The 27,095-nt window shown below is 39.9% G+C and overlaps 1 protein-coding gene across 1 annotated transcript in view; it reads left to right on the top strand.

Annotated features, from left to right (window-relative positions):
- The window catches only part of LRP1B (LDL receptor related protein 1B), a 642,008-nt gene that overhangs the window by 307,597 nt on the left and 307,316 nt on the right, over positions 1–27,095 (top strand). The gene's annotated exons all lie outside the window — the stretch shown is intronic.

Genomic DNA, 27,095 nt, shown 5'->3' with positions numbered 1-27,095 from the left:
TATTCACCAAGAACCCATTGAAAAAATATAGTTCTTTCATAATCATAAAATATATTTAAAAACTGAATAGTATCTTGCATCTTCATCCATCCCCAGAAAAGAAAGCCATGTTGCTGTAAAGCCATGAGTGTCCCTTTCCCTTTCCTAAGGTAACTCAGATATTCCTTCCAGGCCTGACTCTGCTGCCATCCTTCCCTCCACAGTCTCCCTCCCTCCCTGCCTCCCTGCAGTGCCCCCCAAACCCTCCCTTGTCCCCCAGCCTTCACCCCAACCCTGTGTGGGGTTCCCTGGGGTTCATTGGCACAGCAGTGTGTGTGAGGTGATTGCCAAAGTCACTGGGACACACCAAGGAGAGAGGTTTTTCACAGCTTCCCTTGTAATGGAGGCTGGAAATGAGTTTCTCACATGTGAAACTCTTGATTTGCACAAACCTTGTCAGAGTATAATATCTTTAAAAGTCAGCCTTTTGCTTAGTTGAAATAGTCCAACAGCTTCAAGAGCTGTAAACTGTCTGTTCAAGTGGAAAAACACACTTGAAAAGTGTAGCTGTGTTCTGAAGAGCAATACTCTTCTTCTTTTTAACATTATTCCTAAATTCTTCATTACTGTGAGTGCCTAACTGCACACACAATGTGTTCCTTTCAGGTTGAATTCCCACTCTGAATTATACATGAACAAAAATGAATGTCCAGTGGCTTTGCCATGAAAAGATTGTCATGTCAAATACCAGCATTTCCCTTGCATATTTTTCTAAATGCCTTGTGATTTTGGAGCTCATGAGACACACAACATTTGCTCTGGGAGCTGTGTTATTAGAGAGGACAGGAGCATCTCTGCAGGATTCAGGGACAGGAGCTTGACCTGGACACGTTAATGCAGGCAGGGCTGACTTTACACCCAGCAAGAGATCAGTGCAAGATACATAACATAACCTCACAGAACACCTTCAGTGTGTGTGTGAGCATGCAGCAGCTCAGTCCCATGGGACAGTGCCAGCTGAGCAGCACAACCAGAGCAGAGAAGCAGGCTGAAGTCTTCGCAACCTTTCTACGCGTTGACTGATTATTTTCAAGCCAGCCTCTGCACTCCCAGGGTTTGGATCCATTGATTATTGCTGCAGCTGCTGATGGGCTGTTCTGGTTCAGGGCAAATTTGGGAGAGAACCCCCAAAGGGGCTGCTCTAGGAAAGCAGATTCAATTGGTCTCTCCCCCTGTCCTGGTTTAGGGCTAATTTGGGAGAGAATCTCCAAAATGGAGATTCTCCAGAAAGCAAATCCACATGGCCCCTCTCCCCAACCGCTTTGGGAAGGATTCCTCAGAGAGAAGTGGAAAAACCTGTTTATTTAACAGGCACAGCAGTCCCCAGCACACAAAATGAACAATACCAGATTACACCACTCTTTCATCGCTCTGAAAAAGATGACAAATTCAGAAAGTCTCTCTGGGGGGTGGTCACTCTGTTATCGATCCGTCTGGCACTGGGGCAGCTGATGCCCAGAGCAGGCCCCGCCAGGCCCAAGGTGCAAACTCTCGGGGTTTGCCAGGCCCCAGCCCGGAGCAGGTTTGAGTAGGTCCAAAAAAAGGAAAGGAGAAACAGTCCAGGAAGAAATTTGGACTGTTTAGCTAAACTAGCTAATGAGCAGAAGCAAGAGGGAGAGCAAATACCAGTCATAAAGCAAAAGCAGCACTAGGTACTGTCCTGTCTGTGTGTCCTGCCAGCTGTGGGGGAGTGACTGATAAGAAGCCAAAACAAAACTTTCACTCTTCAGAGCCAGTCTTGAAGGCACAGAACATGATATCCAGCATAAACAGCGCACACAATGGGGATACAGACATCATAACGTCACCCTAGGACACCGCCAACCAGTCTGGGAGAAAATACTTCTTTGCAGAAAAGTGGAAAAAACCTATTTATTAAACAACAAAACCTAAACAATATTAATCAATAAAACCCTTTGCTGCTCCAAAAGAGATGGCAAACTGAGAAAGTCTCCTCCCTGGGTTGCAGTTCAGCTCACTCAGGCTCTGATCAGTCCCTCCCCAGGATGTCGCAGGCCAGGCCCGGCCCAGTGGGCCTCAGGTGGAGCTGCCGGTGCTCCCCTGGGTGTTCAGTCCAGAGCAGGTTTGAACAGGCCTAAAGAAAAGGGAAAAAAGAAAAAAAACCCCACAGTGCGTGGAACTTCTCTGCCTCAGCTAGCTAAAACGAACTAAAACAACGGAGAGCTCTGTCCTGCTGTCTGTCCATCCACAGACAACACAATCTAGGAGCAGGAATATGGAGGAGTGAGTGCAGTGTCTGGAAACAAACTGCTGCTTCTTCTCTTCCCCCTTCACTCTCTGGAAAAAGTCTTAAAGGTGCAAAACTTATTATTCAGCATAAACAGAATGAGAGGATTGGGGATAAAAGCACTATACAGTCAACCCAGGACATGGGCACAGAGGAGCTGGGTGCCAGTTGTTGTGCCACACATAATTATCCCTATGGCTCCTGCATCCTTCATCAGTGCTGCTGCTGCTGCTGCTGCTTTTTCCTGTGTCAGTGCCACCTGGCCCCATGGCAGGGTGATAGACAGGAACAGCCTGCCTGGGAGCAAAGGCAGGAGACAGAAGGTGAATATGAAAAAATACGAGGAAAAAAAGCACAGTGAAAGGTAGGCACACATTTATTTGCAGTCTTATTTGTGTTGCAGCCCCAAGGGGTGAGAAATCCACTTCCTCTCCTCTGCTGCTGCCCACTTCTCATGCAGTTTCCTGCACGTCTTTCAGAGCTGCTAAGAAGGACAGGAACAAGGTCACTTTTTCCTTGGCCAGGAGAAAAGCTGATGCACAGAGCTTCTGGCTGGCTCCCTCTCACTGCAGACAGAGCACTCCAAATCTGCAGTGCCTGCACTTTCCCCAGGGATAGGAACTTAACAACTGTTCTGCATTTGCAATCTATAATACAAGGCTTTAGTGAGATACACCCAGTGTGACAATTCCAGAGCGCTGAATTACACAAAGGAGTCTCAAGTCTGCATTCAGATCTGTGTGTTAATGGAATTACATACTGAAGTATTGCTGCCTACCTGTTTCCTAACAGAATCGCAATGCAAAAAAAAAAAAGTGCTGGAGTGCTGCTGCTTTATCTCAGAAAACATTTTAAAACCTATTACTTTGAGTAGTCATTCCCATTCAGCTCTTAGAGAAAATGGATGGGCCTGGGCTTCCTTGCTGAAGGAATTATTCCCTTGGGTGTAGCTGTTGATACTGTACTTGTTGTGTGATGAGAGGAAAATAACCTCCAGCACCCAGATCAATTCTAAATTATAAATATGCAGGAGAAAAATATTAAATTCTGCATAATTGTTGCACAAAAATATATAAAGCTTGTGTTAGTAACAACCTTTAGAGCCTTCTGATCAAAAAGGCTCAGAGGGGTTATGGCTTCAACCAAGGTTTTGGTTGTTTTTTTATTTTTGAGGAGGATTATCATTGGTGCTCACACAGGACCAAAACTGAGCAGAAAACTGGAGAATTACAGTGGTATTACTGTCCTAGTTCAAGTGTCCTAAATGTTCTTCTGTTTTATTACCAAAAATTAAAAAAAAAAAAAAGAAAAAAAAAGAAAAAAGAAGAAGGAAAAAAAAAAGGAAAATAAACCAAAACAAGCCACAAAATCAACTCCCAGCTTCTGAAAGGCATTTTGGTGTTGAATGTAGTGAAATGGATTTTCACTTTTGCTGAATGCAGCATAGGTAACATTTGCTGCAGTTGAGCATCCTGGAATAAGCAATGGAAGAGGCTTTTCTTTCAACCCTTTGGTCCTGCCATTCAAATTTCTTCTCTTTCTTCCACACAACATGCCTTGTTTATTAAAAATCAAGTGGCATAGCTGTTCTGTTCCTCCTAATATCAACCCACAGCTACTTATGCATTTATGCTTATGTCCTTTTTTGTTTTTTATTCAGTCTTTCCAAGAACAAGCCTAATTATTCCTGTAAGGAGATAAACACAAAAAGCAGTTTGCAGATACTAACCCCATACCTATGGCAATCATTGTCATTGGGTTTTAATCCTCAGCACCATGAATTTCCTCCAGCACACTCTGTGGTGATACTGCTGTGAATTAATTCCATACTGCTTACTAAATTGTTAGCAAAAATAGAGTTAGATGAGGCCCATTGAGCTCCACTTACTATGGATGTGTGGTAGAATTTAAGAGACCAGAGTTAGGATAATTTTGGCTGGTTGATAAGTTTTTTTAAGGGATGGCAACAACACAGTTCACATTCGTTAGAATACAAATTGCAGCTCGCTGATGACTTTTTCAAATCATCAATAAAATATTGTGCTTCCTCTCTGCTTCTCTGTCACACAAATATAAGTTATTTCAGTCTTTAGAAGCCACCTGGGAGAATTGCTTTTAGATGAAGGAATTAAAATAACCTCATATGTTAAGGTTTATAAGCCACAAGGCTCTTGTTAGGGAGCGTGCTGCCATGCCATGGTACTTGTACAACCCTGTGCAAAAAGAAATGTGGTTCCAAATCAGGCTGTAAACGTGCCCAGAGAGCAGGAGGGACAGCCATTTGTCACCCATGTGCCATTCTGTTGTCTTCCCCACCATCTGAATTTAGCCTAAATTCTTCTCAGTCATACATTGTAAGGGCACAGCAGGGAATTCCATGCACTACCATGGCCGACTGGTGCAAATTATCAGGTGGTGAAGAAATAATTTTGAATATAAACTGAGACTTCTGCAGCTCATTTAATGAATATAAGAATTATAATAGAAGAAGAAGAGACATATTTATCAATAAAACTGAAGGATTTCTTCTACATTCACGATTCTCTAAAAAAATGTGCCCAAGTGATTCAGATTTTAGGATTTCTTTTTCCCAAAAAAGTTCCATTTACTTATGAGCAAAATAATTTTTTAAGTTGAAAATTTTAGAAGCATGAAAGAATGCTATTAAAAGAAGCATTTTAATAGCATCTTCACATATTGCAAGTATCCATTTTTTTGCTGAGTGAAGGATTACTCTCCCTTTTCTTTTTTTTTTTTTTTTCTTAAGTGTTATGGTTGGCTTCTTTTCATCTAGCTACATCTGTTCCTTTTTATAAATAAGCCTTTTCTCCCCCTAAGGATCAAGCAGAACTTCTTCCAAGCCTTCTATTCTCAAGTGTAACTTCAGAAGAGCAGAAATAATAGCTTTAATACTTGGCCTTTATTGGCTAATTCAATAGCTTTATGTACTGTAACCGAGAAAGGTAAATGTAAGGGGGATTAGAAGGCAAGGGGAGAAACTTTTCCTTTTAATTCTGACCCCAAAATAACTTCTCTGCAAAGGTCCAGCTGGCCAAGGATCCAATCTCTGCCAGGAGCCAGGAGTCATTGTTTGGGGAATATATTAGAAAAAGAGCTGGTGGGGAGACAAGGAGTGTGTGCCCTTTGTTTTGGGAAGATAAGCATCTCCCACAGTGTTGCATCTGGATCTCTTTTCCCCATGTAATCTTATGAACTTCTGTCATTCATTTTGAGAAATTTTATGTTTTCACCTCTATAACCTCAACTTTTTCCTCCATGGCCACACCGTGGCCATGCTGTTTATTGTCTATTAGCTCCTAGTAATGCAATCAATAATTCTAACCAGGCCAGGCACAGAAGAGACCCACACTAAGTGCCCTGCACTTCTTCACAGCTGCAGGATCCACAGCCTTCATCAGCTTTGTGTTTAAGGCTTGGACAGCACCACCTGACAGATGGAGCTGGGTCAGCGAGGTCAGGCCCTGCACTGGTGCCATCCCTCATCTCAGGGAGGATTTTTTGGAAATTCCAGAGGAGCTGAGACAGAGAAAAATCCTCCTCAGCTTCCTGCTCCTCCTTCTCCTCCTTGTCCTTTTGCCTTGCCTATGTTAAACTTGGTTTCCCTTGCGAAGGAGTGAATTTTGGCAGCTCTCAGAAGGATTTAACTACAGCTGAGTGCTGCTGCCTAATTCAGGAGCTGACACAGGGTGGGCCTCATCCTTTCCAAGAAAGGAAGCAGCTTTTTTTACAAACAACTGTATGTTTTCCATATTCTTGGAGAGTCTTGGCCACAATGAAAGTCTTCCTTCAATTAGATATAATTTATCTTGCAGAAAACTACACAGTTTATTTGTTTTTACTTTCCACTTACTAACTACTCCCAAAGGCTGTAAATCTCAGCTTATTTAGTGGCACACATCTGGAGTGGATAATAGACAGCAGCATGAGTTCACTGGGGTTACACTGTGAGAAATCCTTTGGGAATGACTGCTGGTTATTATCAGTGACCTGAAGTGCATCAGGATTTCAAAAATAAAAGTGAAATCTAACAAAGCAATGATGTGCCAATAGGAGCCAATATATCCACATTCATTCCTCTCTCCAACGAGCACATTTGCTGAGTGCTGTTTAAGAAATCCCCATAATGTAAAAGGTTTACTGTGAGGTCAGCAAAATTCATCCATCAAATTCAAGTCTTATTAACACAACATTCTGAAAGATCCAGGTTTTATTATTGGTTGTCAAAGCCACTTTTCTCTGACTTCAGATAAAGTAGTTCATTGAATTAAATGGTCTAAATCAGTTTTGAAAGCATCTTTTTGCTTTGGGATACTGTAGTACTTATACTATTTTTTTAATGTCTAGGAAATATCTTTTGAAATAGGAAGATAAATCAAAGAGGAAAATATTCCAAGGAAAATTGAATCTCCCACTCACCCTACATCTCTCTTTTTTTTTTTTTTTTAAATATCTGTTTCTTGTGTGAATAATATAATCCCAGATTTGGAATGTACTGGGGCCAAATGCACAGCACCAGTGAGAGGGAATCCTGATACTGCTCTGAACAAGAGTTCCTTGTCCTTTCTGGTCTTTATTACTTTCATTTCCTTCAAGATGGTGTGACATGATGCTGATATCAAATAGGCATGAGCTTAGGAAAGGAAAAAAAGAAAAAAAAAATGTTTTATTTTTGTCTAACAGAAACTTGTGCAATCAGAGCTGTGGCTGCAAAATTGAGAGTGATTGTGACACTTATAGCAATACAGATGTGTCCCTCTTCATTGAATTCTTCTGTGCACAAGAAGCCTCAGATCAATAAGGAAAAAATAATTTTACCACCTGTGAATGCATTCTAAGGACAAATCCACATATTGGGAAGTTTTTCTGGATCTCATTATATACAAAGATTTAAAATCAAAGTGACAAAATGTTTTCAGTTTAGTTGGGTCAGTCAAGACAGCACCCATCACTGCCAGTGAAAACTGCATTATATTTTCTGTGAATTGTGGAGGGGAAGGAAACTGTAAGGTGGATATTGTGCATTAAAACGTATCCCTAAGGCTTTTAATATATGATAATATGTATCTTGATCTAAAAGATTTTAGAATAATTATCTTTCCTAAGTAAACCACAGCTTTGATTGCTACAGGTTCAGAAAAGTCTGGCTTTTTGAAGTTGTCTTTTATACTCCAAGTGAGTTCAAAAGGTGTCCATTTTATTATAGCTTCTAAATTCTGTGCTTTGAAACTCCACATGTACACTAAGCAACAGAAACAGCTACAAACCCATGTTTGCATCCTTTATTAACAGGAGCTTGATGGAATTTCAGAGTGCCAAAATAAAAATGAAGAATTAATATGCATAGAAGTTGTAAATTTAATTAGCTGGTGTTATCAATTAAGCACACTCAGTAGAACTCCAGAAGGAATTTTGATTTAGTATATCTGCCAAAGAGTTGGACAAAATGCAAAATGAATATTCAATTAAAAAACTGAAAATTATCAAATATTCTGGTTTTTTTCATTCCATAATCTACTGGAACCAGTACAGAGGTAAATATTTATTCACTCAAAGTGATATTGACCATTTTTGAACAAGAAGGTTGAGATCCTGTAGTTCCCCACTAATTACTATTAAGGATAAATCTTAATTTTTGAGTTTTGATCTAAGGATAGAGAATTACTTTACTGGCTTATTATGGGCACGCCACTGCTGAGCTAATTGATAAAGAACTCTCCACAATTACTGTGATCAACTCTTAGAGCTATTTATCAATATTCAGAGAAATTAGAGATGAAATATTTATGTTGTATCTTCTGGTCATCCCAATTTTAGTTGAGGATTGCTCCCAGGAGTGCAAGTTTGATGATTCTTCCACCATTGCCACTTGAAAATGAAATAGCCATTAATGGTATATTTAAAAATTCCCTTAGATTGTAAAATACTGGCATAAATTCTAGCAGATGGAAAAGTGAACTTGCTGAAGTGGCTTTACTTTTCACTGCTTATTATGAACCAAGTGAAAAACAAAGTGATGTATAAATTTTTATATTTTTTAGCAAAGTAAGGATTTCTTTTTTTTTTTCCAATTATAATAGAAGACCTTTTTAAAAATTGTCCTTAGTCCTTTTAAAATGAAATCGAAATGCCTTCAACTTGCTCATTTGTCCCAAATTTAGACAGACTCACACCTCTGAAGTAACAAAGACCCTTTGCTTTGTTGCAATGACTTCTTTTAATGTCAGAACAGGTTTTTGTGTGAGTGGAAGAAAGAAGAGGAAAAATGTGCACTTTGTGTCCTTACCTAATAGTTTTTATTCTGGTTGTCCTTTTTCCTGTTTTCCTTATTCATCTTCAGTCCCAACCATTTGGACCTTGGGCCAAACTTCTCAGTTTCCAGGCTGCAAACACCAAACTAGAAAGGAACTTTTAATGCAAGTACCATTTCACAAAATAGAAGTAGGAAAAGGATAAGAAATTATGTTTTTTTCACTGGATGTAAGCCACTAATTAAGCTGCTATCAGACATGTAGGCAAGTAAAAGGATAATTTTAAAGTATAGCACAGTTTAATGTGGTACTGGCAAGCATGATCCAAAAAATTATCTGAAAGTAATTTTCTTTATCGTTATGCTGCTAGAATATTTAGATTTCATTAGCATCACCTCTGTTAATTAACACTTCATACTTCAAGTTTTGGTAGATCCAATATGCCTCATCAGAGAGTACCAACTTCAAAAGGGAGTTTGTTATAAAATCCAAGTCTGTAAAAGAGGATCCTGATTATATTTTAAACCTGTCCCCTATCTACATTCAATACAGTCAAGAAAAAATACCTGATGCTTTTTTTTTTTTAATAGAGGGGCATCCCTACTGTATTTTCAGCATAAGAGAACTTGAGTTATTCATGCATCAACAAGAACATGGATAAATTACAGTAAAAGGGATTTCTGCCCTGAGTTACTGGCAAAAAAATAATAATTTGTATAATAAGCTTATATCTATGTTGAGTAGCCACAGGGTAGCACACATTACACATTTTAAAATATTTACTCCACAGAATTAATTTTTTTCAAAGTGTTCCTTGCCCAAAGAGAAACTAAAATTTAGGGAAATGCAGATAATAAGTTATAATATTCTTTTATAGGAAAATATTTTTTGTGCTGTTGAGGCTCCTGCATAATTCACCCAGTATCTGAGCTCTTATTGCAAGGATCTCAACTTGTAGCCAGCATTATTATTGAAACTAAACCCAAAATACCATCTCAGAACAAAGGACTCTTGTCTTAGTAGATGACAATTATTTTAGTGACACCAGCTGGAAAAATATTTTACCACAAGGACAAATATAAGCAAAATATTATACAGTAACAACAATTCTAATGTGATGTGATACAGAATAATAAAACCACTAATGCTGGAAAAGACTTCTAAGACGATCAAGTTCAATTTTTGGAAGTATTTATTAGTGGTTTAAAGAATATTTCTGTGTGGTTTTTAAACTTTGATACTAATTTAACACAAAGCTTTAAAACAAAGCTATCAAAATCAAATATAAAATTTTAATAAAATTATAATAGTATTTAGTGATTTAGGCATCTTGGTTTGGAATCCTGTGACAAAGAGGAACTTGTAGAGGCAGCAGCTTTTCCTGGTAAAAGCTGGGTCTTAGCACCCATCTAATCTCATCTCATCTTCTTGGGTAGGACAGGTATTTTTATTTGCTCCAGGATTTTGTGTCATGTGTGAAATACGGATGTTCATATTTAAGGAAATCTCGCTCTTCAGTAAATCAAATAAAAACTCAAAAAGTTGTTAGAAAAACAGGGCTTAAATCTAGGCTAGAGCCAGTTGCATCATGAACCAAATGAAGAAACAAAGGGATGTGCAGGAAAATTTGTTGTTAGAGGCAAGAAAAGATTTGGCATTGGTATTCCTGAAATACCAGGGGAAAAAAAAAATAGCTTGGAATGAGGGCTGTCAGAGTTCTTATCAGGACAATCCTCAGGGAGGAATGGTCCCAGCCATTCTGCAGGAATGCTGGCTGGTTGTGGGATCTCAGCACCTCAGGACTGAGGTGCAGAGAGACCGAGACCACCCTTGGGGGGCTCGGAGGTCCTGGGATGTTGCCAGCAGTGTCTGGGGCTGGACTTTGATCCTGCACAGGAGACAACACCTGTATGAGGATGGGAAGATCTCACTGGGGTGAATGGTGAAGGGATAAGTTAATTAGTATGAGACACAGGGTTTAAGATATCTGTACAGGGGGGTCTAGAGAAACAAGATGGAGGAATTGGGGCGTGTCCTGTTCTTCTTCTTCTTCTTCTTGGCCTCCATCTTCTGTGGTGATGGTGGCACTTTGGGATTGGTTATTACTAAAAGTGCACTGGTCAATAAGGGTAAAAGGTATTGGGGAAAATTGATAAATACTGTATACGTAGTTTTGGGTATAAAGACAGGTGACCGCCCCGGGGGCTCGCAGTGTGCCCATGGCTGGCTGCTGTGCAGACCTCTGTCAGGCCAAAAGAAAATCTTTTAGATAAACAATTAATAAACACCGAGACCGAGAAAAGATCAGAAGTCTCTTCTCATCCTTTGGAGCGCGGGCTGTCCAAGGCCACCCCGGGCCTTCCCAGGTCACCCAAACAGCCGAGAAACCGACAGCTGGTGGCATTTGCTCCATGCAGCTCCAGCACCTGCCCCTGGCCCTGCCAGGCTGCTCCTGCTCAAGGGCTGCCTTTGGTGACCCTCCCAGAGGATCACAGCTGTCACACAGCACTGCCACTGTCCCACCCTTCAAAATCCCAGGAATGGAGATTCTGGGAGGATTCTTGATGATGTGCTCATGTTATCAGGAGGCACTGGCAGATATCAGCACACCACAGGGCTCTGATTACATCTATGTATATAAACTGCCTCCTCTGCCTGCTGATTTTTTTTTTTCTGACTATTAAAATTGTCCTTTTTATCCTCTAAATCTCCTTTCTTTCCACTCCTAACCCACCTCTATCTCAACCTCTTTCCATAGGCTTGTCCAGCCCCTTTTTTAGGGCTATAAGAATATTCCAGCTGGATGGTCAATGTCATTTTTCCATTCCAGCCATGATGGACAGGGTGTTCTGTGAGGGGGGGAAAAAAAATCACACTCAAATCTAAAACTTGATCTCCTGAAATAATATTGAAATGATAGATGTTTTGAAAATCTAGGGAGTCTGACTTGACTTTGAGTCTGTACCATGCAGAGCTCTCAAAATCAGTAAAAGTTCAGGAGCCTGCACACTTCCTAACAGAGAGAAGCTGCTGGCTGAGAAACTGTACTTTTTATACCTCTGATTTAGAAACTCAGTCCTACAGAGGTGTAGAAAAGCAGATTTATGCCAACAATAAACATTGCTTTAACAGTTAGTTTGCATGGGATTGGCTAAGAGTCACCAAACAGTAGATTTCTCACTAGAACTGAAATTGTGTCCTAGATCTTCCCAGACTGAGCAGTCTCTCTCTCCCTATCTCTGTTCCTTTTTCAGGACCACAATTGTGTTTTCAACAATAATTACTATCCTTTGTAGCTCTTACAATGCGATCTAGAGTTCAATAAATGATGTTCAAGCAAGTGAACATATTCTCCATCTTTTAAAAGGATATTGAGACTTGCATCAGAAGTTACATTATTTCTGCAGCTTCTCTTGTTTTTCACATTGGATTTCTGGAGTTAATATTTTCCTGATTTTCTTTACTGCACATGCATTTTTTTCAGCCTGATTCAGATGCAGTTAGAGCAAAAACCTATAAAAAGCTAAAAATATGGTTATATTAAGAGGCTTAGAGCTATTCAGTATTCTTAAAGATTTTTACAATAGTTTTATAACTATTTTTGAAAAAGAAATGTTACATCATGCCACATTATATTATAGACTAGGGGGTTTACTTAATCTTTCTTTTTTATTTTTTTTCTCTGATCTTAAGGAAGGAGTTGTTGCAAACGGTTTAGAGTTGACAATTAAATATTGTAACATAGCTTGGGAAGGGTGAGGGGTTTGGTTTTGTTTTTTTCTCAAGGATGAAATATGGATTATAATAGTTCTGCTACCCAAGTGTTAGATATAAGCACATTATCCCTGCCCAGGTACTTTAGCCCTCTACATTTCTTCTCTTTTTGTGGATGCCCAGTGGTTTTCCACTCAATTACTCATTCTGTTTTAATGTCTCATTTTCTTATTTCTTTTAAGTAGAATTTGCTCATCCAACACTCCTTTGGAATTCTTTGCCACATTAATTTTGCTTTAGTTTACTTCAAATCAAAAGTAAAAGTAGATTAATTCTGTAATTACTGTTCTTATTTGCTTGACTTGTTGGCTCTTGGTGCTTTTCTTTGGGATGCACAGAACACAGTTGTAGATTTGTTAAGTGCAGCATATTCATTTGAAAAAGTATATAAAAATACATAGAATAAATTCTTTAAGAGCTAAGAAGATATGGTAGTCAAAGAGACTCAAAAATAAAAGACTCAGACAAAATCACAAGCAGACCCAGAAGTTCTATTAGTAAGAGCAAAGCACGGAAGCTGGAAAAGTTAAGAAAAAAATAAAATTATTTATTGGAAAGAAAACTTTCGAAAGAAAAAAAGAAATAATTGCAAAGCTGGAGAGAGCAGTAAAAACTGGCCACAAATTTTCTTTATTAATTTTAAGAGGTGGGTGTGTGTGTGAGAGAGAAGATGGTTGACTAAGTTAATTTGAAAATCTTCTGGACAAAATTTTTATCTCCTTTTTTGTGATGGAGCAACCTAAGAACTAAATAATTCTGCTGGTCTCCCTTTTGTTCAGACTATGGGATGGAGAGGAGGGACCAGGGCAGATGAAGAAGTGCAGCAGGATGTCAAACAGAGTTTTCAGAGACAGAAAATGGTGTCAGTGAGGGCAGTGGGCGGGAGAGGGGCTGGATGGTGACTCCGGCGTTTCAGACAGACCTTCCCTGGTGACATTGAGAACAAACTGGGAGGCATTTGGAAGTAATTCTCTCTATTGATTCTGTGCTCAGAGTGGAAATGATTATTGTGTTTGTGCAGCAGCTGCTAAACATGCTAAGCTGTTTTATCAGCATCTCTTGGTTTTAATATTCCCCACGATAACCTTTGGCCGCCGCAGTCCCACACAGAGAAAGGAATCCTAATCCCCCCTAGCACTTGAGTTGATTTTATTAACACATTTCCTCTCTGACTGACAGGCCCAGTCATTAAATTATGAAATCCAAATTAACCCCAGGCTCTGTGTTCTGTGTCATTCCTTGTCAGGGTCAAGGGAAAACAGCCCAAATTATCCATTGGCTTTTTTTTTCCCCCTTACATATTAGAGTATTTGAAACGGGGATAGAACTATGTCTCTCATCTGTTCTGAAGAAAACTTTGATGATTCATTAGAAACAACTTTAAAAAGATCAAAATCCAGATTTATTAGTACTGAGTGTAGAATTATGAGTACTGACCAATTTGAGAAGAGCCCTGGATGTCCACACATTAGTTTCCTGCAGAATACAGACCAAGTTCTTCTTTTTTGCACAATAAACCCAATATGGCTCTGAAGAGCCACTGCAGCATTAGTCAGCCTATTTTGCAGCCATTTCTATTCACAAGAGGGAATAAAAAAATCATCCAACTTCTAAATTCTCTAAATGAGGTCTACCTCCCTTTCTTTGAAAGAAAATAGAAAGCTTGTTGCCTGGTAGAGCTCAGCTGGGACCTGTTACCTCTGAGTGATTAGGAGAGCACACTTTGTGCCCACTCTTCTCAGTCAGGGAGCACTTTTCTCCTTTGGGGGAAAAAAAAAAAAAAAGAAAGATGGGACAAAGCTATTGTTACTGACCAGCATTTTTCAATCAGGTCATCTCATCTTTTTATAAAAACCTAAAGAATATTGCAACTGCTGCCAGTTGTTCTTCTTGGAGGGCTTTTGAATGGCATTTCATTAAAGGAAGAAAAAAAGATTGTATCGAGGGATACAGTAATTCTTGCAAGAAATGGGAGATCGTGGAAATACATTAGCTTTTTTATTTTTCAGCTGTAATTGTCACCTTACTAGGTCTCTTGACATGGAATTTTTGGTGTTCTACTAGTTGTTTTTTTTCCAGTTTTCAGTTGCATTTCCACAGATTTTTATCAACACCAACCTTTTGTATTTGCTGTCTCTGTGTCCAAAGAATGAAATAAAATAATTAATCTGAAGGTAATTAATTTAAATATGGAATTAAATTGTAACTTTAGCTAATAAATACTTGCTTATCAATGGCTATATGTCCATTAATTGTGGAAAGTAAAAGCAGAGGTTATTTCTGTGATCATTGAGGCATCAGTATCTTTAATATGGACTTAGACATTTATGGATTCTTTTTTCCAGTTTTGAGTCATGCTTTGGGTATAAATAGCAGTATTTTTGTAGTATGTACAATCCCATAATCCGTTTTATAAGTTCATTGACCTGCCTGACACAGCCACTCTTGCCCTGTCATTTTCTTCCAGTGAAAACAGGAACGCTGAGTTCAGTGTAGCCTTCCCCACATGGTTATGCCTCTGTTGGTTAATTTATTTTGTGTGTGCTGGTTGTGGGCACAGTCAGTCACCTGGTGCTTGTGAGAGCCCTGCTTCCCCTCACCGAGCACCGCTGTCCTCGTGTCACCACCAGGAATTAATGGGAGCTGCTGTGCCCTGGAAGTTGGTAGCGAGTTCCTTGAATTTCTCAGAAGCATTTTCAAGAGCAACCATAGATTTTCCATCTGCAGAAGATAAAACAGGCAGCAGACAGCCACCCTGTGACAAACGGTGCCATCTGAAAACGCGGAGTTACGATTGTGGTGTTTCAAACCAGGCAGGTTTTATGCTGAACCGGGAGCTGCACAGGTTGGGTGGATGTGGGTGTGGGTGTGCCATATCTCAGGATCTTCATGGGAAGTGGTGGCACTTTGAAAGCTCCTTTAAGGCATCCTCCTGCTCCATTGCAGTGGCTCAGGGAGGCTGGAGTAGCTGCAGAGACCTGGGTGGAGCGCAGGAGCCATCCTGGTGTTTAACAGCAGAGCTTCCCTCTGCCAGACACGTCGCTACAACAAAGGCATTTGCATACTCCCCATTTTCCAAACAATCTTCCTTCTCCTGGCTTTCCCCACGTGTCTGGTGCTGCACGGCCCCGTGACCTCCCTGTGCTGCCTTGTGGGTGTTTGACAATCGGCTCTGAGTCCATCAGGCTGCCTCAATTGTGGAGCAGCAGCCGCCAAAGAGCAACTCGACGCAGCGGTATCAGCCTCATTAGCAGCAATAATGGGCTCTTAGTGCACTCTTGATTCTCCTATGATTTTAATGGCACAGCTTTCCCCGTAGGTTTTTTTTGTATGGAGGAAGCATGAAGTCAGAGAACTTTTGTCGCTGGTAAAATATGGAGGGGTTGCAGATACACATTTCTTATTCTCGAGGTGTCGTTCTCTTTGTTCCGAGGAGAGCACCATTGTCAATAAAATAAAAAAAAAAGAAAGTGTTTGATGGGAGATTTTCATTAGAAAACTGAATTTGAAATATTCAGGTCAGGAAGAGCACACTGTGATAGTCAGCATTCGGTTTGAACTTCTGAATGTTGGTTTTTGGAGGTGCTGCTTGAAAGGAGGTAGATCTCTGATCTTGGATACTGTCTCAATTTATTAAAACCCTGAATGCACTAATAAAGGCACTTCAGAGAACATGATACATTGTAAAAAGTTAGGAAAAGTAATATGGGTCCCTTAGAAGTTCTCCATACGAATTTTTGGAAATAGTTTTGGATGTAGTTGTATTTTTCTTACAGCTGAGCCTGGTAGGCAGCCGGGGGCTACAGAACAATTGGATTTCTTACTGGTTGATGCATTGCTGGATTTTGCTGGTATGATTTTAATTGGGAGTCTTGTTCTCAGTCCTTTCATCCAAGTATAATCCCAGTTTTGTTCTCATTTATATTGGAATAAAGACCTGGGTTTGCTTTTAAAAGGTGAAGCGTGAATTTTGGCATGTCTCTGCTTGATACTCTACCTCATTCCTACAAGGAAATTGACTTTGCTTTTCATTTTTTTCCTTACTCCTAGGAGCTAAAATTACTGTGATGATTAGCAATTTGTTTGAGTATTTTAGGGTACATCCCAGAGGTCAGCCAAGTTCTCCTTCCTTACAACTGGGTGGATCACAATAGTGCAGTCACAGATGGTAGTAGCAATGTAGTGTAGGTGCATTAGGAGTAGTAGAGGGAGTAGTAAAGAACATGTAATGCTTTACCCTCTATTTCCATGCCTGTGTAGCTGTCACGAGACTTGCTGTGCTTTTTAAAGACAAGAATTGCTCTGCCAAGAGGAGAGAACTGTAGGAATGTGTTCCTTTTCAGTAAAATATTGTGGGAGCCCAAACCTTACTTGTCCTTCCAGGATCCTGACGGAGGGGAAGTGGTAGAGTTCTCCTGCGCTCATTTTGGCACAGGGGACAACTAATCACATCCACCCCAGGTGTGTAAAGCACATGAACTGTGCCAATCGACCTCAGAGTGAACAGACATGGTTTTAATGCTGCAGCATTTCAGCAGAGTATACAGATATATCCACTTGTCATAAGATGTAAAGATATTTCCCTTTGTCACTGCAGTGCCTGCATCCCCTCAGAACAATCTGTACATTTTGTTTGCAAACCAACCCTGTTAGGAAAAAAAAACACTTGATCATTGTTAATCTTATTTATCAGAATCAAGAGGATGTGTATGAATTCTACTTGTAGGATTCACATCCTTAGATTGTGAATTTGGGTTTTTTTCCCCCAAAAGTAACCTCTATTGAACACCCTAAACTTACATCAGTGTAGTTGTTACATCATTTGATATAACAAACTTGCATCATTTGATGTTGTCCCTTTGTTTTTAATAAATATTTCCTATCTCAAAACCCCAACCCCAAAAATTTTGGCTGAGGGGCACTTCTAGTAGGATCATAGTTTTATTTGAATAATGGAGCAAATTGTATTTGAAAGAAAGCTAAAATTTCTCTTTCTTGACTAATGTTTTAAGCTTTAAAAGAAAAATGTTAGTTTTCCTTAGTTGTACTAAAAGCTATTAAAAAATTGTATTTCTCTCCCTGCAAAAAGGGTAGGAGGTGGGATATGCTCATACTGCCTCATTTACACAATTCCTTTTTTATTAATTTAACCATTCAGGGTTGTTTTTCCCCTCATATTTTATCGTAATGGTTGTGGATGTGAAATGAGTCTGAAGCATTGTAGTAAAACTGTAGAAATATTTCTTACACTAGCAGCTAATATCCTGCAGCTCATCTGCATCCTATACCTGAATCACCTACTGCAGTGACAAGTAGAGCAAGTGAAAGTGAAATAAAATATAAAATAAAAGAAGCTGCTCCCTGCAGTTGGAAATATGACCTAAAATTAGCATCACTTCTAGGTCCCACAACAGCCTTTATGTCACCTGAATAATAATGAGCATTTTTAATGTAAATATTCCATCAGATTTTACTTGTGGACAGATATTATTCCTGAAAATCTGAATCAGGTCTGGAGCCTCAGCTGTGCTAAGGACAAGCCAATGCAGAAAAAAGTGGTCACTGTAGAGAAAAGTGATTTTTTGGGAAATATTACAATAAAAGTCATGCGATGGTGTTGATGCTTTCAAAAAATGAAATTTTTTGCCCAAGTATTTGTGCTAAAATCTGTTCATTACTTGTTTCTTTTGAAGCTGTATGGGAAATGGTTTTATTTTTGGTTCCTTTATTAAATTATGGGGGAATTTTTTGGATTTGTTTTGTGGTTTGTGGGTGGTTTTTTTGTTTCCTTTTTTTTTTCTTATTTTTTTGTTGTTGCAATAGCAGTTTTCTTCGCCTTGTAAATGTACAAGGTGGTCACTTGCTCTTTGGCTTCCAGATTCCTTCTTTTGGCTGAAACCCACTGTTCTGTAGATATATTCACATTCATATAATAATGAGGTTTTCCAAGTAAACCCCATGCATAACTTCACGTATTGAAAATAAGCTCCAAACCTAAAAACTTGCTGTAAAATTGGAGAAAGGATATCAAATAGGAAAAGGAAAATGTATGAAATACCTGTGCAGTAGAACTGTAAAGATGACTTATATACTCCTGAGCCTCTTGCTGCAACTTGTGACATCTTTTATAGAAGTGTCACCTTTAGGAGGCTATTTTTGGCAATGATGTTTCAGCATGGGATTGTAAGGGTAACAGTGGGTATTGGATATATCCTCCAGAGATCACCTTCACACTGTCTCAAATATTTCTAGGCACATGAAAAAAAAGGGAGCAGTATAACTTGCTGAAGAGCTCTGCACACTTGTTTTATTCTTTCTCATAAAACCAGATTCAGTAAAAACTTGGCCTGAATCTGCTATAATTTTCATCAGGATTGAAAGCCATTACTTTCTCTGGATAAACAGCACTCAGTACAAATCTTAAATATACATGTAGGGAAATATTCAGGCTCTGTACCATTTGTCACTTGCAGAACAGCTACGGCAGCAGAAGAGAGGCACAGCCTGTGCTGGGGAGAAAAAAAAAAAAGCCTTTATACCTAGCTAGTCTGGAATTAACCAACTGTCACTTTCCTGAGCCAGGAATAGGTGGAAGAGGAGACAGTGATAAAACTTAACTGACTCTTAGTTTTTCTTCTTTCTTCAAAGAGTGTGAGGCTGTTCCGTGGCTCAGGAAGCCGCAGGTTCCGGAGGGCTGGCTGTGCACGAGCGTTTAAGGGAGCTCTGCAAACTCTGCTAGCAGAGGCTTTGACATTTCCAGGGCTTGTGGGGAAGTCAGTCATTACAGACAGGCTGCTAAATTATGGAGGCAATTTTTATCTGCCAGTTCTTTGCTTCCTGTAAGCTTCAGGAATGTTTGAGGGAAAAGTATTGGCGTACACGGTTGGCTGAGTGGCTCCCTGAGTTACTTACAGCCTTTCAATCCCAGGCTGTTCACAGATTTCTTATGTTGGCCTGGACTCTTGTTTGGCCACTCCAGCAGGTAGGCTGATCTCCAGCTCATTTTACAGCCAGTTCTAGGAGAAAAGAAACCTTCTTTTGCTATTCCTCATGCGAAATCCGTTCTGAAGATTCCTTATGGAGCCCTCCTTCTGTCTTTGCAGCGTTCTCTGTGCACAGCCTCCAGTCATGGAGCAGATGAAAAATGGAGAGACAGAGAGAATTTTTAAGAAGGGGAGGCAAATACTGTGACTTTCTGCTTTGCTGCTTCCTTGGTGCAGTCTCTGTCAGAATTTACCTTAGTAAATAACTCTATAACTTTATATTTAGAAAGGGAAGTGTTTTAGCAAGACACAAGAGTCAGCACAACAAATTCTATTTAAACGCAGCATAATTGAAATGTCAACATAACCATGAAATGCCTCAAGGTGTTTCTGTGGTGAAGGCTGGGTATGACACAAAATAGATGCCTGAATACTGTGGTGAAGGAAAAACCTTTTTGTACTCAAGTCCAGTCTCGCGCTCACCTTACGGAATGTTTGCAAATGCTTGGCTGCTGCTGTGGCTCCTGCTCTTGCCTTCTCCCAGGGAATCTGAGAGTTCAGAGAAGGTTTTGGGCTCAGAGGAGGGAAGAGCTCTTGAGCAGGGAGTTTTTCCTGCAGGGACTCCCAGCCTCAGCTTGGAGCTCGTACCCTGCCTGGCAGGACAGACCTTGTACCTGCTGAGTGAGCGCCTGGGCACTGGGGAGATGTGTTGGGAATCTTGTTACTCCCAGGGTGAGGGCTGATTCTTCATTCAGATTCTGTTAGAGTGACTTGAAAGAAGACAGCACCATTGCACATGAGCTGCTCTCCTCCCCTCCCTGCTCCACAAAGAGCAGAGAATACAAAGTACCATAAAAATGGTTTTTTTCATCTCTCAGATTTTTGCAAAATTAAGCAGTGCTTTTCTTAAGTAAGTCCTCTGCTTGGTAGCCCATAAATCATGCTCCTTGAAGCAAGCTGCTTTGCTGCCTCTCCCATGGCAATCAAACCTGCATGGTGAAGGGGACTCAGAAGCAGAAGTGTCCTCACAGACTCCAGCTGGTGCTGCTGAACGAGGACGGGCCGTGGCACAGGGCCCAGTGTGGTTCTGGTTATTCCAAGTGCCATAGCTGTGTGTGTCCCAGTCAGCTCTCTGGCTCCAGGTCTCAGACTGCCTGTGTGACACATCTTTTTTTAGCAGCTGATAGACAGAGGAGACCAATCCATGCGACTCTTGCTGTACGAGGCACCGCTGGTTTTTTCAAGAGGTTAAGTTCAGTTTGATCTTCAGCAGCAAACTGTGATTTCAGAAGGAAAATGAACTTGACAACTGTTTCAACAACCTGAATGTTTATGTATATCTTCACTTAATGCCTAAAGTCAATATTTGTTAAGTTTGATTGATAAAAATATGTTCCTTTCATCAAGGTCAAATTAATTTGAGGAAATTTGCTTTTGCTTACCATGCTGCTTTTGCACAAGAATCCCTTGTCAGGCTTTGCAAAAAACTATGCAGGCATTTTCTCATTTGAATTATGATTAGCTTCACTATGAACTTCCCTGGGAACACCACCTCATTTGAATGTGTCTTTTTTTTAAAGGATGCCACAGATTGGATTCCAATTCAGACAGGTGATAAATTACCTGCCTTGACCTAATTCATTAACTTTAATGGTATTTGAAGTCTTTATTTTATTCAGGATCCTCCAATAGACCTGTCTTGTAGACATCTTTATAATAATGTCCATTCATCAGCCACTTAAAGGGCATCACTTAAAATTGGATGTGACTGTGAGGATACAGACTCTTTTCTGGGTTGTGTTCTGCCTTAGGATTCTGTCACTGCCATATTTTCTGAAAAATCCCTTTGCCAGGATTTCTTATACTGGGAAGCTGAGAAGCTTCAGAGAAAAATGAAAACAATAATTATCTAATTTGCTTCTCCTGTTTTGCTGCTTTGGAATGTGGTTGGATGTGGTGGTGTTCTCCGGGGTACCAGGATGAGGGGAGAGATGAGAATCTCAACTCCATGTTTCAGAAGGCTGATTTATTATTTTATTATATATTATAGTAAAAGAAAATTATATACCAAAACTATACTAAAGAATAGAAGAAAGGATTTCATCAGAAGGCTGGCAAAGAATAGAAAGGAATGGAATGATAATAAAATCCTGTGACTGCTCACAGCCTTGACACAGGTTACTGTCACTGGTCATCAAGTAAAAACAATTTCACATGCTGGGTAAACAATTCTCCAAATCACATTCCAAAGCAGCAAAACATGGAGAAGCTGAAGCTTCTCAGCTTCTCAGGAGAAAAGATCCTAACAAAAGGATTTTTCATAAAATTTGTCTGTGACAGTTGGAGATTATTTATCCAACATGTGAATTGTTTTGCCTTAATGACCAATCACTGTCCAGCTGTGTCAGTACTCAAAGCAGTCACGAGTTTTCATGTTTTCATTGTCATTCTTTGTAACCTTCTGTCTGTATCCTTTCTCTATTCTTTAGTATAGTTTTAGTATAGCATTCTTTTATATAATATAAGTACATAAAATAATAAATGAATCTTCTAAGAACATGGAGTCACATTCATCAATTCCTCCTGGGGACCCAGCAAATACCACAGCATTCCTTGGATGTTGCAGGCTGCATCAGGCTGACTTTGCATGAGACAGTGAGGCTTGGGAAGGAGCTCTGGAGCTCTGTGTTAAATATGTATGGATTTATGTAAATTCTATGTATGGATTTATGTAAATTCTAAATTCATCTCATGAAAGTTGGAAGTGTTGCTTTCACAGGGCACAGCCACACGGGAAAGCATGTGAGTTGTACCAGAGATGTGGGGTACAGAGGAGGGCTAATGATGGCATCATTTTGGAACAGCTCTTTGGGGAGCGGACAAAGGTGGAGGATTTTCTCCAGATATTTAAAATATTACTTTAAGCTGCACTATTAAAACTATGAAAGTCGTGCTATGCCACAATGAGGTTAATTGTAGAAAGAAGAAAACAACCCTCTGTGGATTTGTGCCTGATGCAGATTCCTCCTGTGATCCCCTATATTCTCTTAAAATGTGGGGCTCTTACCCAGTAATTCCCATTGTGTGCTTCTGAAAATGGATCAGTGTAGGAAAGGGAAACATGAGAGCTGAAAAAGCAAGTTAGCACTGAAACTGGAGTGACAAACCAGCAATTTTTACTTTCCAACCACCAGAAGCAATTTTTTTTCTCATGTTAAAATAAATGTATGTACAACAACTACTAACACTACACCAAAGAAATCACCAAAGCTGCTTGTGAGCTGAAATCTAACCACTGAAGGCTACTGGATTTGTCCTTCTCCTTCTGAGTCTGGGGAGAGATGTGTGGAAGGACTGTGAAAAAGCTGTGGCAGGAAATGGGAATTGCTGTCTCCTCATCACTCTGAATTGCTACTGACACAAACACAAAAAAATCAGATTAAATTAATGAAAACTGTGGCATTTGCAAAGCTTCAGGTGATGGCAGGATGGAAGCCTTTGGTGGTAACCTGGCCTGAGGGGATGTGGTCCCACAGGTGCCACAGGGAGGCCAGCAGCAGGTGTGGCTGGAGTTCACCACCGTACTCATTAAAGCATGAAACAAAAAAATTACATCAGATTTAATGCATGTTAAATAGTTTCAATTAATTGTAAAGGTGCATTCAGGTAACAGTGAGGAGTTTTTAATAAGGAATTTTCTAATCTGACTTTTCCTACAACCTCATCAAAAAGACACAAGAAAGGAAAAATGCTGCAAAATAACACTTTTGCCTTCTGAAACCTCTCCTCTTTTAAACGTGGCAGTGGAATTGTTTTTCACAGTTATGCAAGTATTGTGTATTTTTCTTTTAGTTAGATATGCCCTGTCTTTTAGCGGCGGTTGAAAGAAAAACCTTTTGTTTCTGGTGTCCTTTATTCTGTATGCTGGACTGAGAGCAGTGAAGAAGTTTGGGAGAAGTAGAAAATGCTGCTTTTTGGAGAATAATTGAATGTGTTCAGAATGTTTAGTAGTGTGATGGAGAGAGGGACAATGAGGAGCATGGAGCAAAATAAAAAGCTTGGGAGATATCAAAAAGGCATGTCCAAACAGGGCAAAAAATAAATAAATTAAAAATAAATGCTAATAGACTTTGCAGAATAAAGCAAGATTTTTTTTTTCTAAATTTGAGTACAGTTATTATATTTTGGTTGTTAGAAAAAGTGAAGGTGAAGGGTACACATTTAAATTTTTGTGTTGCTACAAATCCTGTCTCAATTTAATTTTCTTTTTTTTTTTCTTCATGAAGAATTTAATTGTCCTGAAAACATTCTTCTAACTCATTCCCTCTTCAACTGTTTTTGGGTTTTTTTTTTTGGTTTTTTTTTTTTTTTTTTTTTTTGTTTTTTTTAAACAGTAATCATCTATTCAGATTTTTGCTTTACAGATCAATCTGATATTCAGGTATTCAATGGCTTTTATTAAAAGTCAGTAAATAAATAAATAAATGAACACATAGAGCCCTTGTGTAAATACCTTGCAATTCCATATTTATTCTCAGGAGCTGGAATTAGGGCTGATCTTTGTGGTGCCTTTCAACCCCCAGAGCACATCACCTGAGTCTCATTTTCAGTGTTATCCTTTGCAGCTGTGCCTCCCATAATCTCAGGCTCTGGAATCCTGAAATTGGCACTGAGAACCATCATGTTTTATTAACTTTTCTCTCAGCCTTTTCTGTTTGTGGCCCAGAGGATGAAGCCAGGGGCAGGTTACAGGGATTACATTTATTTACATTATGGCCACTAATAAAATGTGTAAATGAAATCTCCTGTGAAAAACTGCATTTTTTTCTTTTCCTTTACATGCAGCTACATAAAAATGTAACTATACTTAATCATAAAAGCTACAGGTGGCTGAAATGATTCATCACTGGAGTTTTCTGTTCACCAGTTCTTTGATTTATAGGATGGGAAAAGGGAAGGGTTTTATTTTGGGCTCTAGAGACCTGAAAAAAAAAAAAAAAGAATCCTGAAACAACAGGTGGAGAACTTACAATGAAAAAATACAGCATGATGTTATCCTATGTAAAATATTCAGTAAAATTAAGGCTGCCTGCATATATTATGTGTGGCCATGGCAATAACATGCAGGGGCAATAAGGAAGCTCTGAAGAAATGAATGAAAAGCAGCTCTTGGCCTTCTGTTGCCCTCAAGCTCAGTGCCACTGAATCAGTCACACATTGCCAAGGCCCAAGGGCTCATTAGCTGGCTAAAATATCAGAAATGCAGCCAGGGGAGATGGGTCATGGGGAAATGGCAGCAAATGTTGCCACGGTTTGCAGTGGTGCTGCTGATTGTGCTTGCAGCTGGTGCTCCAAGCTTGGTGCTTCCAGAAAAGCTGAGCAATCCCAGCTGGATGCCAGGGGAGATGGCATCAAATCACCAAAGGTGGAATGGTGTGTGTTCTCCCAAACACGGGGACAGCAGGTTTGAGTCACAGGGACTTCCTAGGCTTTGTGATTTGATGGTTTCCATTCCCTGGCTCTCTGGACACCTGACACACACTGGTGTGAGATGGTGACACGCATGGGTGAGAAATGCTCAGGAAAACACTGCTAGCAGTGCCTGGAGAAGTGGCAATTGTGAGTGGTTCCAGGCACCAGCAGCAATATAAACCTAAAGCAGAATTTGTCATGAATTGTTCGCTTCCAATGGGACAAACGTCCCATTGGGACTTTTGGAGCGTTGACTTCCAACACTCCAAAAGTCAACTTGAATCCCACCCTGCTTGCTGCAGGGAAAAATTTAAATATTCAGCCTCTTTAGGCGACTGAACATCTGCTTGTGAGGGAGTGTGTCACTTATTGTAGCCCCTGCCAGAGTCCAGGAGCACACATGTCTGTCTCCTTGGAATAAAAACACTCAATAATTGCATAAGGATTTTATTTCTCTAGCATAATTTTTCCTTGCTACCTATTTTTAATTTTGCTTCTAACTTAAAGTCCTTTCTGCTATCCTTCACTGGGTTTAGTTTGCACATAAACAATGTCCATTTACTGAATCTCATGTTTGGTTCTCTGGAACCTGCTGCTATTTTTGTAATTGATTCCAAGTCCTTGGCTGAGTTTCCAGAAAGGCTCTGCCTCATGAGCCTGAGGTTTCTGCTTGGCAATTTTTTGAGGATTTTATCTGTCAAGTGTAGTTGTGTTCACGAAGAGAAGCAATTTCTGAGGTACTACTTCCATGAAGAGGCATGAAATTGGGCATTGGGAAAAGCTATTATAGGTGTCTTTTGTGATTTCAGGATGATTTAATTATGGTTTTCCACATACCTATAAACCGAGCAAAGTAAATAAAGTTGCCAGCTTTTTTTTTGTTTTCCCTTTTTTTCAACCACTTCCCCCTCAAGTATCAGTAAAAGAAAATTTATAATTTTTTGGCCTCTCTGTAATGTTTTATAAGTTCCACACCCTTCCCAGCACTGTTGCACCATTGTATCTATAGCACTAGATGAGGCAACACAACAAAGAGAGTCTAAACTTGTAATTTATCTCTAAAAATTTCTCCAGAAGAGGTCTGAGACTTCTTGGTGTGCCACATGAAGGGAACAGGGCATTGCCATGCTGGGCTGTATTCACTTGAGGCACATTATAGAGATTTTCAGCTGATTTTTGTGGGCTATTGGACTGGGCCATGGCCAGAAATCCAAGTATGAAAACACACCCTGGGTTTTGGGTGAGCTCATGAGGGAGCGGCACTGTTTTAAGAGAGACACTGAGCATTGATGATGCTGCACTGTGAGCTGCCTTCCCATAAATAAAGCTGTATAAAATAAATATCTTTCCATAAATAAAGATGTATAAAACCACAGGAAGCCACACTTTTTCCACTCAGAAGTCCTTGCCATCCAGCGTCCAGATGAGCCGGGTGGAATTGTGTGCCTAGGTGAGGGGACAGCCCAGGAGAGACAATCAGGGACAGTTTCTCCAACTTTACTTCGATTTCCAGACCTCCCTGAGAGGCCTCTGAACATCCTTTACTGCCACAAAACGTTCCTGAGCGTTTTTCCCAGCAGAGCCTGCTCTGCTCCTGCCAGCAAATTGCTGCTCTGGTGTCCAGCATTCCTCGGGCTCTGAACTGCAATTTGCTTACAAGGCTGAGAAATTGTGAGCTAATTCTGGAAATGCATTTTATACAACTGAGTCCAGATTAAAAAGCCCAGGGGATCTGCTCCTGCTGACTTCTGGACCTCTCTGTAGTTTTCCCATTCTGCCATTATCAGACTTTGTCACTCCCTGCTTTCATCTCTGGCCTTTTCACATGTGCAGCATTGTCAGGCTTCATATCTCATTAGACACCCATAAAGATTATTATCTGTACCTCATGAACATGTACTCAATACCATGAAAACTGGTATATTGAATGGTATTAAATATGCCTAAAACTATAAATGGGTTTATATAAATTTAAATTAATGTGTATTCTTCTCATAGCTATTCTTTTAAATTTATATCTCGTATCCAGGTTAAAAAAGCAGATAAATCACTCTCTTCAGCCATGAAATCATTTACCCAGTTTGTTTTTTCCCAGGTGAACTTTTCTTGAGCTTATGCTTGTGTATGGCAGCCAAGGTATAACTAAAACAGCAAAAGGTCAGGATAATGAGCCATTTCCATGGGTGAAGCCAATATTTCTCTACATGCCCCCTACCTGCTGATCTCATCTTTTAAAGTGTTGTGTGATGCTATGGTTGAAGAACACCACATAAAACAAATTGTTTTGAAGCTGTGCCAAATATTGTAGGT

Source organism: Melospiza georgiana, chromosome 7 (genome assembly GCF_028018845.1).
Source record: "Melospiza georgiana isolate bMelGeo1 chromosome 7, bMelGeo1.pri, whole genome shotgun sequence".
Lineage (NCBI taxonomy): Eukaryota > Metazoa > Chordata > Aves > Passeriformes > Passerellidae > Melospiza > Melospiza georgiana.
Note: the sequence above shows the minus strand (reverse complement) of the source record. Positions and strands in the feature narration are given on the sequence as shown.